Source organism: Oryctolagus cuniculus, chromosome 5, assembly GCF_964237555.1.
Source record: "Oryctolagus cuniculus chromosome 5, mOryCun1.1, whole genome shotgun sequence".
Taxonomy (NCBI): domain Eukaryota; kingdom Metazoa; phylum Chordata; class Mammalia; order Lagomorpha; family Leporidae; genus Oryctolagus; species Oryctolagus cuniculus.
The window spans coordinates 121259942-121277293 of record NC_091436.1 but is presented as its reverse complement, the minus strand read 5'-3'; positions in this window follow the sequence as shown (position 1 = coordinate 121277293).

Genomic DNA, 17352 nt, shown 5'->3' with positions numbered 1-17352 from the left:
GAGTGGACAGTGAGAGAGAGAGAGACAGAGAGAAAGGTCTTCCTTTGCTGTTGGTTCACCCTCCGATGGCTGCCGCGGCCAGCGCGCTGCGGCCAGTGCACCGCACTGATCCGATGGCAGGAGCCAGGTGCTTCTCCTAGTCTCCCATGAGGTGCAGGGCCCAAGCACCTGGGCCATCCTCCACTGCACTCTCTGGCCACAGCAGAGAGCTGGCCTGGAAGAGGGGCAACCGAGACAGAATCCGGTGCCCCGACCGGGACTAGAACCCGGTGTGCCGGTGCCGCTAGGTGGAGGATTAGCCTAGTGAGCCACAGCACCGGCGATGAGTCTTAACATATTATGCTAACTGAAATAAGGCATCCACAAAAGACCATAACTGTGTGATTCAATTTATATGAAATGTCTACAAAGGCAAATCTGTGGTTGCTAGGCTGATGAGAAATGGGTACTGACCAACGATGGTTACGGAGTCAAATGTATGGTATGTGGATTTTCAAATACAGCTTTTTTTTTTTTTTTAAATAAAAAGACAGTGTTTTAAAAAGCAACTGCATACAAAAACTTTGACCCAAAACTGTATATATGTGCAGAAAATATAGTACCAGAATAGATATAAGTAAACAAGTTATCATATAGATTGTGCATGTAGTAGAGAAAAAAAAGTGCTTGTTGTTGCAGATATTTGGAAATTTTCCTTTAGGGTTTGTATATATGTAAGAAGTGGCCAATACTTATTGAACTTTGTAAATAAAACACACTGGAGAAGGGCAGTGCAATACTTGGAAACATCATATTCCTGATTATGGATAACAAACTCTGTGACAGTCTGTTACAGCACTGGAATATGGAGCAGCCTACCTCACAGGTCAGGCTTATGTTAAACATCTTGATTTCTCCTCTTTGAGAAGCATTTTTATTAACAAAATTCATTCCTAGTGATATTCAACATTTTTTCCTTCTAAAGTATTGTCAGGAACTTTAAAAACTTGCCAATTTTCCTCTAACTTTGATTCTCGTGAAAAAGATCTCATTTATTTTGGTTTTTAATCCCCAAAATAACTTAAATCTAGCTTTTATTCTGAAAGCTTATTCCTAAGTCTAGGCCTTTAACTTCTGATAAATAACTCACGTTGTACAGAAAATATTCAGATGAATCAAACATAAAAAAAAAGCAAGAGTAAATAGCCATCTAATGATATTTTCTCACCAGCAGGCTTTTCTTCGGGAGTGACCACTAATCGTGTGTAAAACCATCAGAAGAAGGGAGAGTCTTTGAAGGAGAGGTAAGATAGTGCCTAGAGCCAATGCTGCAGCTCACTTGACTAATCCTCTGCCTGCGGGGCCGGCACTCCGGGTCTAGTCCCGGTTGGGGTGCTGGATTCTGTCCCGGTTGCCCCTCTTCCAGGCCAGCTCTCTGCTGTGGCCCGGGAGGGCAGTGGAGGATGGTACAAGTGCTTGGGCCCTGCACCTGCATGGGAGACCAAGAGGAAGCACCTGGCTCTTGGCTTTGGATCAGTGTGGTGCGCCGGCCATTGCGGCCATTAGGGGAGTGAACCAACAGAAGGAAGACCTTTCTCTCTGTCTCTCTCTTTCTCACTGTCTACCTCTGCCTGTCAAAAAAAAAAAAAAAATAATAATAATAAAATAAGATCAGTGCCTAAAACAATTCTAGACAGTTCCAAAAAATTGAGTGAGGGTTGGGTTAAACTTTCAAAATCCTAGATCCAGCTAAAATCACAGTTTCATGACTAGAAAGAATTGCTAAATGTGTTTCATCAATTAAGGATGAAAAAGGAAAGGTTCAGAGTCACTGAGTTATTTTTCCCAAGTTATAATGAGAAGTGAATCTGAACTCACTGTCCATTCCACTGCATAACACAGCAAAGTACAGCTAACATCCTACTCAGTCTTGTAGCTTATGAAACAAATACTATATTTTATAAATGTTGTATCTTAATATGGAATACATCATAATACATCAAGAGGATAAGAAATGAGAAAAGTTCAATTTTTAGTATTATTCATTTTCTTTTGCATCTAATCTCTTTTCTTCTACAAAATACGTTGAAAATTCGTTCAAAAGCAGTAAAATGGAATCCAAATTGGATTCAGACCACGTTTTCTATTTTCATACCATCACACGTTCTCTTGAAAAAGGTCACGTGGCAACATTTGCTCAATAAATAAGAAGGTTAGCTGGCACCGCGGCTCAATAGGATAATCCTCCACCTTGTGGCACTGGCATACCGGGTTCTAGTCCCGGTCGGGGCGCCGGATTCTATCCTGGTTGCCCCTCTTCCAGGCCAGCTCTCTGCTTTGGCCAGGGAGTGCAGTGAAGGATGGCTCAAGTCCTTGGGCCCTGCACCCCAGGGGAGACCAAGAGAAGCACCTGGCTCCTGGCTTTGGATCAGCATGGTTCAACGGCCACAGCGTGCTTTCCGCGGTGGCCATTGGAGGGTGAACCAATGGCAAAAGGAAGACCTTTCTCTCTGTCTCTCTTTCTCTCTCTCACTTTCCACTCTACCTGTCAAAAAAAAAAAAGAAGGTTACTATTTTTTTAAAATTGTGCTACACGTTCTCCTTAGCCTTGGATATATGTTAAAAGAGTGTCTGAATTGTACTACCATCAAGGAAACGCTTATGCTGACTGCAGAAACAGGAAAATTAAGACAAAGAACACTCAAAAATGCCTTATTTATTTATTTTTGTTGTTGGCCTTTGTGGGGAGCAACTCGGACTATACTGTTACTGGAATTAAGACTTATTCTATGCATCTGCTCTCCCACAATGTGGCGCTGGGAGAGGAGCGTACAGCTTCTACCCAGCTGCCTCTCACCAACTTGACAAGCTGCAAGAGCCGCTCCTGATTGGAGGAGAGCGGCGCGTTCGGCGTGTGGGTAGCAGAGCACGGATTGGTGGAGAGGACTATATAGGAGGAGAGAGACGGCATGGTGGTGTGGGTTGGTTGGAGAGTGCGTTGGAGAGTTCGCAGAGAAGTTCATTACTTCGTTCTTTCTCATTTCTCTCTACTCATTCTTGCTTTGGGAGTTTGCTGTTTACTTATTCTTACTTTACTATAGAAAGGACTTGTAAAAAAGGGAACAACAAGCGTCCGGTCCGGTGCGGCTCCTCCGCGTGCGGAGGAGCAGCAAATGGTGCCGTGACTCGGATATGAAGCCTAGGCAGGGAGGGTTTAGTGTCGTTCCTCCACGAAGACGGGGAGCGACATAATGGTGCCGTGACTCGGATAGGAAACCTAGGAGGGAAGAAGTGGAAAATACCGGAGAGAGAGACTAGCAAAGAGCCTAGGGGAAAGCTGGACGGAAAAGGTGCCGGAAGAAGCTATTGAAAGCCTAGGCATAGACTCGGATATGGACTGTGGGAAAGAAGTTAGGATTGAAAGCGAAAGTGAAAGCTTTCATAGACTCGGATGCGGACTATGGCGGGGAAGCTAGGAGATTGAAAGCGAAAGTGAAACCTGGAGAGGCTTGGACTCGGATACAGACTGTGGGGAGAAGCCAGGAGACATGAGAGGAATATTGTTGGAAGAAAACTTAAGGAAACATACCGGGTAGAGAAAAATGTTAGGGAGGATGAAGCTGCGAGTGCAGGCCGAGGCGGAGACGTAAGCCACCTTGGAATTCTTCAAGTCACCCCGGGGAGCAAGAGGCGAAGATCTGGAACCAGAGGCAGAGACGTGGGCCGCCAGGTTGGAATTCGCCAGGTTAGTCCGGGGAACTTGGATTGAATGCTAGTGGCAGAGACGTAAGCTACGCTGTGTGACTCGTGGAAGCCGCCGCGTGCAGAGAGAGCTCGGGGCGTGAATAGATAGGGAACGCGGGGCTGGCGCAAGGCCGTGGTGCGGACGCAAAGGGAGTGGAGACCGCGGAGCGCGCGAAGCCAAGCCACGCAAAGCCGGGAAGCCGCGCAGATGAGAGAGGCGCAGGCTGAAGTGGCTCAGAGCCGGGAAGCCGCCGAGAAGTAGCCTCGGGGCGGGCGCCAGGAAGCCGCAGGGATAAGAGAAACAGAAGTCTAGAAGTGAAATGAGAGAAATAGGAATGCTGGTAGATAGAAGTAAAATAGGAGAAATAGGAATGCCCGGAGATAGAGAAATAGAGAAAGGCCTCCCCACAACACAGCAATGAGAGAGCTTGGATTCGGTCTGCCTGATTAGGGCGATAAGCACCAGCAGGCAGCTCGACCAGAGTATGAGCTGCAGGTCACCGAAGATAGGCACGAATCAACACCAATAAGCCTCCCCACAATATGGCAATGAGAAGGCTTGGATTCGGTTTGCCTGATAGGGCTTGTAAGCACCTGCAGGCAGAGCAGAGCATGCGCTGCAGGGCACCAAACACAGGCACGCATCAGCACCTAAAAACCTCCTCACAACATGGCGAAGAGAGGACCCGGATTCGGTTTGCCTGATTGATAGGACTTGTAAGAACCTGTGGGCAACTCTAGCAAGCAGAGCAGAGTGTGTGCCGCGGGGCACCGAAAACAGGCGCGTATCAACGCCAAAAATGAAAAGAAAGGGGGATCTGTGGGGAGCAACTGGGAGCAACTCGGACTAGACTAAGTGACTGGAATTAAGACTTATTCTATGCATCTGCTTTCCCACAATATGGCGCTGGGAGAGGAGAAACAGCTTCTACACAGCTGCCTCCAGTTCAACCAATAAACTGTGGGACCTGCTCCTGATTGGAGGAGAGCAGCGTACTCGGCGTGTGGGTAGCAGAGTTGGGATTGGTGGAAGAGGACTATAAAGGAGGAGAGAGACGGCATGCACCAGGAACATCTAAGAGGAACATCTAAGGGGAACACCTGTGCAGCCCCCGAGAGAGCCGGCCGGCGGTGTGCCGCTCCCCTGCGGAAGTGAGGAATGTGGCAGGGGGAACCGCCCTTCCACGGAGGTGGAAGGGTCGGTAGCCAACCCGGGAAGAACCAGCAGCAAACCCGGGGAGGGCCGAGCAGATGAAAGAACAGCGCAGGGTCCTGTGTCGTTCCTCCACGAAGACGGGGAGCGACATCATGGTGCCGTGACTCGGATATGAAGCCTAGGCAGGGTTTAGTGTCGTTCCTCCATGAAGAGGGGGAGCGACAGGCCTTGATGCTTGGTGGTACTCAAACACTCCAGAATCTGTAGTGAGTTCAGTGATCAGTTGCTTTTGCCAAGGAGAAAAATGCAACTGGCAAGCATTCTATTTGGTTCCTGCAAGCTGGAGGTTAAAGACGACCAGCTTGACTGTTGGTAAATTAGTGCCTCAGAGGAAGATAGTGCTTCTGAGTGCTATGACTAGCAAGAATGAAAGTAAACGGATTCAACTCTGGTCATGACTAAATACCCCCACCAGCTGGAGAGCCTCTGATTGACAACTCACTTGTAAACATTTTCCTTATTTGTGAATCCAGGGGTGTGAGTTAGGTCAGTACACTGGGGTGAAAAATAAGGCCAGTGACTTGTTTTCCTAGCAGAGAGAAAGTCTCCCTCTAGTTGCTCAAACAATATGGAGGCTATGCTCAAGTCATACGCTCAGCATCCAGCAGGCTCAGGAGTAGAGTGCAAAACAGCATGAGTGTTGTGGAATAGAAGACATATACAAAAACAAAATCCCCATATGAAAGTGAGTCTAGGCCTTTAATTTCACTTTAAAGGCTAACTTTATGATTCAGAAAGTTTTCTCATTCATCACTGTTAAGTTTACTGGAACCCTAATATATGACATTCTCTGAGCCACATGTCTGGGATAGGGCATAGCTCTTTCTCTCAAGGAATAATGGTAGATACATGGGCAGAGTGCAGTCACTTACTTACTCTGATAGAGCTGTGCTCACATTCTTCTAATTCTGAATGTCTCGTGTCATAGTTGTAGATTGGAAAATAATGTAATATCATCCCTCAAAAGTTGTTTCCTTAAATCCACATTTAGCAGACACTATAAATGTATACTTTATCAGAGAATTCACACACACACACACACACACTCCCCAATAATAGATTTGCTATCTCATACTACTCTATAAAAGAATAAACCTTATTTTTTTTAACTTTTATTTAATGAATATAAATTTCCAAAGTACAGCTTATGGATTACAATGGCTTTCCCCCCATAACGTCCCTCCCACCCTATATTTTTATTTTAAAATGATTAAATTATTTTCATTTTATTTCAATATGGAAAGAGATCGTCCATGGTTGGTTCACTTCCCAAATACCCAAAGTGCCGGGAGTGGGCTAGCTAAAGCCAAGAACCAGAAATTCAATCTAGGTCTCTCACGTAGGTATTCGGGATCCAACTACTTGAGCCATCGTGTGCATCAGCAGGAATCTGGATCAGGACTCAAACCGGGCACTTCAATATGGGATGCAGGAACCGCAAGCAATGATCCATCTGCCACAGCAAGCACCTCAAAGATAAGCAATTTAAAATTACCATATTATTTGTTACACATGAATTTAGTAAAATTATAAGATATTCCATGCTTATTTTATGCTACTATGTCATCTACTTCTCTAAGAGTAAGGGGCAAAAGAAAGTAGGCATGAGCTTTGGGACTGAAATAAATCCTGGTGCATAATCACAAATCATCTTTTATTATTTGTATAGATATAGGAAATGCATGGAGTTCCAGCTATAGAATAATATTAACATTTGTTTCATCTTTAAACATTTTAAAATATTTATTTATTTGGCAAAATGAGAAAGATTGAATCATCTGCTTTACTCCTCAAATGACCACAAAAGACAGTTCCAGGCCAGACCAGAGCCAGGAGCCCAAAACTCCAACCAGGTCTCTCAGGAACCCAAAATACTTGGTCCATCCTCTGCTGCATTCCCAGGTTGCTTCATCAAGGAGCTGGATCAGATGAAGGGTTGTTGCAACTTGAACTGGCACTTGACTGGTTCTACCACACACCCATCTAAATTAATATTTATTTTAGGTAGAGAATAGTAATATATTGAATAATATTATGTTGATGAATCCTTTAGTAAATGTGATTAGTGGCATATAATACATATTTTGGTAAGTATTCAATATATTTTAAAATATGTAAAGATAGTACAATAGCTTTCTAACAATGGTAAGTCTTAGGTGAAGTACACAAATGTGTTGTTTAAATTAACATATGTCTGAGTCAACCTTGTGATCTTCCAGGACAAAGTAAGTTTAAGTTTCCCTTAAGCCAGTTCTGAAAACTGGTGGACTTTGACATTTTCTGTTGGGAAGAGACACTAGACTATGTACTCAATAGTGTCTACATCAATAGCTGTGAATAGGAGGGTATTTAAAAAGTTAATGGAAAATGGAATTAAAATATAAGAATATTTTTGTTCAAGAAATTTTTGAAATTCATAATTTTCTCCTAGTGCGAATTTTCCATGAATGTTTTGAAGACCATTCATAGGAGTCCACAAATATTGTTTGTATATCTCAGTATAAACAAAAATAGAGTTTAAAAAAGACCAAAAACGGAAAACACAAATATAATTAAAAGGAGTCTATAAATTATGTCCTTCCAAGATGGTCATTTCTCACAAGACTGATTGGTTACAAGGTTTTCCAATAATATAATATTTTCAGTTTGGAATCTGGCTGTCACTTAAACAATAAATGATGTAAAACATTATTCAGTGATATAGGGGAAAGAAATTCATCCAGGAAAAAGCAAGGGGTATAATTCATCTAACCACTAGTGACTCAATGATGTGCACTTCATAGTTAAGCCAATTAATATTGATCCAAATGCATTTAATCAGAGTTCACCAATGCCAGAAATCCAATTAAGCTTAAGATTCCATAAAGCTATACTTTATTAATCAAATGACATTTAAAGTTGCTTTATTTTGTTCTTTACTTTCTTTTTAAAGAGCAGCCTGAAACCTTGGAGGCTTTCCAATAATTCCAAATATTCAATGTCAAGTGAGTTGTTACCCATTGCCATAAAAAATGCTTAAAATCAAACATAGTGTAACATTTGAAAGTATGCTATGAAAAAATAAATATTATTTATGGTTTGTTCCAAAGAACCAATTAAAATTAGATACATTTTTCAATTAACACAAGAAGCTTTGTTAATCTCAAAAATATATTCTAAAGTTTATAAATTATATTAATCTTTTAGCTTACATTTAAAACAAATGTTGAATCTTGTAAAATAATTTACCTTATGATCAAGATTGCCATGAGGCCGGCGCCGCGGCTCACTAGGCTAATCCTCCGCCTAGCGGCGCCGGCACACCGGGTTCTAGTCCCGGTTGGGGCGCCGGATTCTGTCCCGGTTGCCCCTCTTCCAGGCCAGCTCTCTGCTGTGGCCAGGGAGTGCAGTGGAGGATGGCCCAGGTGCTTGGGCCCTGCACCCCATGGGAGACCAGGAAAAGCACCTGGCTCCTGGCTCCTGCCATCGGATCAGCGCGGTGCGCCGGCCGCAGCGCGCCGGCCGCGGCGGCCATTGGAGGGTGAACCAACGGCAAAGGAAGACCTTTCTCTCTGTCTCTCTCTCTCACTGTCCACTCTGCCTGTCAAAAAAAAAAAAAAAAAAAAAAAAAAAAAAAAAAGATTGCCATGAATACATTTTGTATTTTAATATGTACATAAAAAATCAAATTTCTTATCATTACAAATATTATAGTCTCAAAACTTGAAGGAAAATGGATAGACTGAAGTCATGTGGGGAAAGTTTTTTAGTAGGTAATCTTTATTCTTGAGGAGTGCTCTAAAAACATGAATAGCCCAGAAAATTGGTAATCTAGTTGCTTATGTTGCTCAGATGATCAAAACAAATAGTGATACTAACTTGGAAAAAATGTTTTATTTATAATATTTTGGAAGAGCATGTTTGTTTGTTTGTTTGTTTTTTGAAAGGCTAAAGGACAAAAAGACACAAATAGACAGATGGGAAGAAATCTTCCATCTGCTTGTTCACTTCTCAAATGTGAATTACAGCCAGGGTTGAGGTAAGCTAAAGCCAGGAGCCCGGGAATCAAGCAGGCTCTCCCACGTGTGTGGCAAGGACCCCACAACCTGAGCCATCAACTGCTGTCTCCCAGTGCATTAGCAGGAAACTGGAATTGGAAACAAAGCTGGGACTTGAACCTGGGCACTGTGATTGGGATGCAAGTGTCTCTAATTGTGTTTTTACTTCTAGGCCAAACAATCCACCACATCTGGGAGGTTTTTGAAGCCTAACTCATGGCTACTTGAATTTTAAAAATGCATTTCCATATATTTTTATATTATTTTAAGTATATTTCCCTCATTCAAGTAATGATGTGTTAATATTAACCAGTTTTCAAATGTTAACACCTTTGAATTCTTGGGAGATAGTTCACATCAGGTTTTTATTATTTCCTTCCTTTCTTCTACTTACATTAGATTTAACTTGCTGTTCTACTTCGGCTTTGTATAGTAGATGCTTAAGTCATTGATTCAGATCTTTCTTATTTCCTCTTTCTACTGTCCAAGCTTTATATTGTTGCTAGTTCAAACTTAGTCATGGGCAAAATAACACTTCTAATTTCATCGTACACAATTAAACCCTTCAAGTTTAATCCTCTCTCTACTTTCTGCCTGCTGCTTTGTTGGACTTTCTTGCAATTTCTATGCTATTAAATAATAACAGATTATCTATGTTTTTCCAGGATTCCTGGATGGAAGGTCCTATAACCCTTGGAATATCTTGAGTGACAAGAGTATAATTTTAATGTTAATAAAATGACTAAAGACGGAGCCAGTGCTGTGGCATAGTAGCCTGCAGCTCCACATCCCACAGGGGCACCAGTTCATGTCCCGGCTGCTCCTCTTCTGATCCAGCTGTCTGCTTATGGCCTGGGAAGGCAGTGTAGAATGACCTAAGTGCTTGGGCCCCTGCACCCAAGCTGGGCTTCAGATCAGCCCAGCTGTAGCCATTGTGGCCATTTGGGGAATGAAGCAGCAGATGGAGGACCTTTCTCTCTCTCTCCCTCTCTCTGTAACTCTACCTCTCAAATAAATAAATACAGTCTTAAACAAAAATAAAATGACTAATGATGGGTCCACAAGTAGCTTCTTGGGAGGGGGAGTGTCTGTTCACTACAAAGATGAAAAGTGATTAGAGGCTCAGACTTTGATCCTTTCTAGCTTCCTGAGAGTGAGCACAAAGGAGCTAGATGTTGAATTCAATCACATGGCCAATAATTCAATTAGTCGTGGCTGCATAGCAACACATCAACAAGATTTGTGGTCATCAAGCCTCAGTAGAACTTTCTGGCTGGTGAACACAGTGATGTGCTGGGAGGGTAAAGCATCTGATTCTACAAGGGGAGATAACGGAAGCCCTGCATCTCCTCCCAGGAGAATCTATTGGTAATAGTCTTATGATCATAACAGTCTATTACAAACTCACTCTCAGTAAATATTTATTATTATTTTCAAAGATTTATTTATTTATTTGAGAGGAAGAGTGAATGGAGGTGATAAATGGATCTTCCATCTACTGGTTCACTCCCACTGAGACATGGATGACAGGGAAACCACTACTGACTAATTGATCTACTTAACGCTCCCACCCAGTATACACATTAGCAGGAAGCTGGGGTTGGAAACAGAGACAGGATTCAAACAAGGCACATTGAAATGAAATACAGGTGGCCAAAACAGCATCTTAACTACTACAACAAATGCCTGTCCCAGTCCTTTAGCTCTTGATGGGAAGATCAAAATGTATATACAGGCATGAAAAGAATTTTTGGCAGTCATTTGTGCAATATATCATAAGTCTTAATAGCTTATCTTTGACTAAAATAGAAAATTAGTTCTTTATTTTAAAGATTTATTTTTATTTGAAAAGTAGTGTTATAGAAAGGGAGAGAGAGAGAGAGAAAGAGAGAGAGAGAGAAATCTTTTATGAACTGGTTCACTTGCAAATGGTTACAATGGCCAAGGCTGGATCAGGCCAAATCCAGGAGCCTGGACTTCATCCAGGTCTTCCATGTGAGTGCAGGGGCCCAAGTGCTTGGGCTATCTTCCACTGATTGACACTGGATCAGAAGTGGACCAGCCAGGACTTGAACTGGCACCCAAATGGGACATATAAGAGAGTGACTTAACCTGCTACATCAAATGCTGTTCCTAAAAATCATTTCTTAAATTTAACTGAGAAACTGTAATTAAATTTTTTCTATTTCATTAATTTTTAAAGACCACTAATAATATTTGGTTGGTTCAACACCTTGGGTCTATTAAAAAATTGTTAATCAAATGTATCCTGGTCATGGATGCTTGGCCTAGTGGCTATAACTTCCATTAAAGACTCCCACATCTCATATCAGAGCGCTTGGGATATAACACTTGCTCTGGCCCCTGACTCCAGCTTGCTGCTGATACAGAGCACTGGATGCATTATTAATGACCGAAGTCATCAGTTTCATGCCCCTCCATGTAGGATATCTGGATTGGATTCGTGCCGCTCAGCTTTGGGTCAACCCAGTCCAGGTCATTCAGGGTGTCTGGGGGTGAACCAGTAGAAAGAAACTTGCTCTTTGTCTGTCTCTGTTTTTCTCTCTGTCACAAACCAACTACTGATTTCTATAGTGAGCTAACGTATCGCTGTACATGGACAGGCCTAAGCTTAGAACCAGAAACTGTTTTATCTAGATCACAGAGCTAACCATGGTTGAATGAAAGACTATTTTATGTGTAATACCATTTGTTTTTTTATAATATAAATTTTAATCTTATTTTAAATGGATTTGTGACTGTATGTAACTGGTGTTTTGTAATGGAAAGTCAACGAAGATACAACAGAAGCTTTCTTTAATTCTCTCCTTTCATTGTTTTTCATTTCATAGTAATACAGAATTTTTATGTCATTGAACAGAAATACACACATATCTAGGATTCATAAAGACTTGAAAACATATACTGAAATATTTAAATTTTCTAACATTAAATCAGTACTTCAGTTAGAATATATTATTGTAAGAAGATTGGCTTTCTTTCATGAGTACTGTTGGAAAAGTGAAGCTTATCAGCTTCCCACACCACAATGCTTCTATGGCAACCATTAGCATGATAACTGGCAGAATCAGAACTGTCATAGTTCTGTTATGTAACTGATTGGCTGCTGTCTGCTACCGTTTGTAGGCTCATAAAAGAAGCTGAGGGAGACATGTGCCTCTCTGTAATCTGAGTGCCACGACAGGCAAATGGAGGGGTTCTGTGTATACTGTCTTCCTGCTGTGAGAATAAAGAGAGATGAATCTGTGACAGTTCCAAAATTGTTCTTTGTCCTGTCCAAATCCAGACCTGGTCTCCCTGGAGCTGAGTTACTGACTTACAAGTATACTCCATTAGGGCTGAGGGTATTCGCTTAGTTTACAGAATTGTAACAAAGATGTCATCCTTCAAATTAATGTCCATTACTGGGCATCCATATGGTGCTAATGGATTTCACTGTGGTTTTGCTTTATATTTTAAAGAGGATGTAAGAAAAAAATCTAACAAACCATTAAAATTATTTTAGTTTCATAATCCTTTTAGGATATTTCTAGTTGAATTTTTAAAAGATCATAACCCTTGCCTATATTCCAGCAGAAATGTGGTCTTTCGACTTTTTACTTGTAGAGCTCTTTGTTTAGAGTAGCTGTTAGTAGTTGAGACTGTGATTATAAAGTAAAATGAAAGTGTGTTATCTCAAAAAGTTACAAGAAAAAAAGGGAAGGAAGGAGGAGAGAGGGATGGGAGATGGAAACAGGAAAGTTCTATGGTATTCTTGGAATCATGAAATTCATGAAATCTGTTCTTTACATATTAATAAATAAAAAATATAAAATAATTAGAGTAAATTAAAGTAGGCTCACTTGGAGCCTCAAGCCATAAGTAATTAGAAAATGCTGAACATGGTCTCTGGTGATGTAAATAATTATTCATATTACAAAGGATTATGTACCTAATTTTGTTGACTTTATTATTTTTTAGAATTGTTGTGATTTATTTATGAGGAAGAAAATATTGTAAGGTAACATTTTGCTCAACAACCTCATATAATTATTTCCCACTTTTGAAAACCAAAAGTTACTGGGTAGACAGAAAACAGTGGGTTGACAGTATATGCTATTTCTAGTTGCTTCAAGTTATCCCGAGCTGCTATTTCAACTCCCTTTCTTTCAAGCAATTGCCACTAATGTGAAAATCAATCCACCTGTGCTTCTGGTTATTAAAAAGAGAATCTGACAGACCCTTTAATCAGTTGCCTTGCTATGCCAGGAAGTGGTTGGGATCTTGAAGGGAGAGGAGAATTACCTCAAATCTGACTTTGGTAATACAGGTTGCACAGGGGCAGCACATTAAGAGTCTATATAACCTAAGGTGAGGTTTTATTGGCCTGCTTCAATTTTTCCTTCATCCTGAAATGATCTTGAACACCAATCAGATAATTCAGGCTGTCAGGGAAGCAATAGCCCATTTCCTTGGAGCTCTTAGGGGAAGAAGCACAATTGTTCAAGGTAATGCATTTTAATCAAACTGCTTCCCACAGTTTAACTTTAGTCAGCTTCTAAATGACCTCTTAACATATAATTTCTCAAATAAATTTAAGTGTGTGTGTGTGTGGTGTGTGTTGTAAAGCACCATCTTTCTATTTCTTTAGACTTAAACTTTTGATTTTTCCAATTTATTAGGAATTCAGTCAAGCTCTCACAAGATCTGTTTATTCTCTGCTCCTATAAACCTATATACTCTTGTCTGGTTCTCATCACTACCACTATTAATTATTCCTAGAGAGTTTGACCCACTCCAAACCCCAACACACCATTCTCCTTGTGCACATCATATTCTTCATGTCACACATACAACCTATTTCTGTATCTTTGCTGTCGATATTCCCATAGCCTTGTATTGGTCTGAACGCTGGTGTTCATTACCTATGAAAATGTAGGGTTTGAGCAAAGCCCATCCCAGCTTTTCTATTATCACCCACTACTCTGATAACATCACAGCATCCTTTTCCCTCCCAGTAACTGAGTTATTATTTCTCAGCTCAGTTTAACAATGGTTATACAAAAATTGTTAATCATACTTATAACACTATATCTGTAAGTTATGCTTGCAAATTTGTAAATGCTTTAAAATTAAAGACTGTATCCCTGGGGCCAGCGCTGTGGCATAGCATATAAAGCCGCCGCCTGCAGTGCCGGCATCCCATATGGTCACTGGTTCAAGTCCTGGCTGCTCCATTTCCAATCCAGCTGTCTGCTGTGGCCAAGGAAAGTGGTAGAAGATGGCCCAAGTACTTGGGCCCCTACATCCGTGTGGGAGACCTGGAAGAAGATCCTGGCTCCTGGCTTTGGATTGGTGCAGCTCCAGCCTATGCGGCCAATTAGAGTGAACCAACCAACAGATGAAAGACCTCTCTCTCTCTCTCTCTCTGCCTCTTATAAAAGATTCATGTATTTCTTTGAAAGTCAGAGTTACACAGAGAGAGGAGGAGAGGCAGAGAAAGAGAGAGAGAGAGGTCTTCCATCCAATGGTTTACTCCCCAGATGGCCACAACAGCCGGAGCTGCACTGATCCGAAGCCAGGAGCCAGGAGCTTCTTCTAGGTCTTCCATGCGGGTGCAAGGGTCCAGAGACTTGGACTGCTTTCCCAGGCCACAGCAGAGAGCTGGATTGGAAGAGGATCAGCCAGAACTAGAACCAGCATGCATATGGGATGCCAGCACCTCAGGCCAGAGCCTAACCCATTGCGCCACAGTGCTGGCTCCAATAAATCTTTTTTTTTTTTTTTAAGACTATATTCCCTGTGGCATGCATCATTGACTTTGGGTCTTGTGTACTCCATCACCCATCCATATAACAATCAACATGGGACCAGTCTATTTCTTCACTATGTATTAATCCACACAATTGCTTGTCTGCTATGTAATGGACTACTAGAGTTTTGTTTTTAGTAGGATATATTTGGTATTTTTATTTATATTATTGATTTTATTTGCTTCTATCATGATTCCCTTATACTTCCTAGATTGTCTACTATTTTGATTAATTGAAATTCCCCTTCCATTGTTGGTTTGTAACATTTTAGTGACTAGAATGTGATAATTTGACCTTTACTTCTTCTATTACAAAAGGAAGGATTCTAAAAAGGCCACACTGCATATTGATAGTTAGTTGGGATAAAGATATCACTGCCATAATTGTATTATTCATGGCATATGGGTGGGAATGCACTGGTTAAAAAAAGCCACTTGGAATGCCCATATCCCATACCTGAGTATTTGGGATTGAGCCCTGGCTCTGTTCCCAATTCTGCCTGGCCACTAATATGCACCCAGGGAGGCACTAGATGATGGCTCAAGTATTCGGATGTTTGCCAACCATGTGGGAGACCAATATTGAGTTCTGGGCTCCTGGCTTTGGCCTGACAAAGTTCCCACTTTGGGAAATTGAACCAGCAATGACAATGACAGAATTTCTCTCTCTCTCTCTTTAAAGTAAGAAAAAATAAATAAATATAATTTTGAAAGATATTCATGGTTTTACCTTTCCCAGTTCTTACTCAGGTTTTCAGTTTTTATCGTGTCTGTAATCCCATGAGCTATAATAGCTCCATGAACAAAAGTGTCTCTAAAATAAAACTGTCTTGCAGAAACATTTCATTTAAGAAAAGTATTCTATGTTTTGGTAGAAGTCTTTTTAAACATTTAATTGCTGGGGCAGGTGTTTGACACATCAGTTAAAATGCTTCTTAGGATGCCCATATCCTGTACTAGAGTGTTTGGGTTCAAGTCCTGGCTCTGCTTCCAATTCCAGCTTCCTACTTATGTGCACTCTGGGAGACAGTGAGTGTTACTCCAAATAGGTGAGTCCCTGGCACCCATGAAGGAGATCTGGATGAATTCTAGGTTTCTAGTTTCAGCCTGGCTGAGCTCCAGCTCTTGGAGCATTTAGAGAATAAACCAGGGAATGGAAAATCTTCCTCTGCCTCTGACTCTCTTCCTCTCTCTGTCTCTCTGCATTTCAAATAAATAAAAAAATAAAGATAACATCTGAAAACCTAATTGCTATTTCTCCCTGAATAATAATCTTTAAGAACAAATTGTGATTTGATTCTTTAAAGCAGAACTTTTACAGCAATTGACGTTGGTAACAGGCATTTGCAGCACCAAGCGAAAAAGTCCCAAAACTTTGTCAAGATGTGACAAATTGAAAATAGATAACTGTTAAAGTCATTGTTTTATAAGAGTAACTGATAGCATTGCTAAGCATGGAGAATAACATGCACACTAGATCACACATCTTGATCTTTTGTGGAAGAGCCCAAGTTAAAAATTTGCTGGCTTGTCTACTAATACCTATTGAGTGGTAGGTTGGGATGTGAAATAACAAGGGAAAATCACTTAATCAAAAAATATCAAGCTGCATAAACTTTCAAATGAAACAATGTTTGAGCAGGCTGAGTTCTTTGGATTTATTAGGAATTCATTCAAACAAATAGAATTCTTCAGACAATTAAGATTTAATTAAACTTTTCATCACCCCACTACACTGATGTGCTCATCCTTATTAAATTGCCCTCTTTCTGCTATCTCTGCCTCATAACAGTTATAATAAATATGCTCCAATACCAAGTTTCCTACCCATGCCACAGTGTCCTTAAAATCCTAGCAGGCAGGCACTGGTTGTGTCAGTATTCACAAGATGGAATTAGGTTTTCGTCTTTCTATGGGAACCCATGGTTTACTTCTGAAGCGAAGTTCCTGAAGTTCTGAGTTCCACTCTGCTTTAATATCTGCTGTTTTCCGAGATAGCATTAGCATTCCTACCTCCCTTTCCTTCTCAGAAATATTGCTTTCTCCCTTATCAGAATTTTACTTTCTGCTGGTTCTGTCCTGTGCTGTAATTCAAACAGAAAATCAAGTTTTCTGGTGCTAGAGAAGTATGACTCTGAAGCCATTTTCTTAATTTCGGATCCTGAACTGGGATTCTATCCATCGGTGCTTAGGCTTAGATTATGACTGGCTGGCTGACATCTGTGTTTTGTCTTCCTAATGTAACACCTGCCATAGTGCATAGGGAGATTACTGATGCCATAAACAAGAGTGTCAACTTGTTAAGTCAACAACAGGAGTCACTGTGCACTTACTCCTCATGTAGGATCTCTGTCCTTAATGTGCTGTACATTGAGACTTAATGCTATAATGAGTACTCAAACAGTATATTTCACTTTGTGTTTCTATGGGGGTGCAAACTGTTGAAATCTTTACTTAATGTATACTAAACTGATCTTCTGTAAAAAAAAAAAAAAAGAAGAAGAAGAAGAAGAAATTATCAATTCCCAACTTGACTCTCACTGGGATTAAACATGACAATAGGT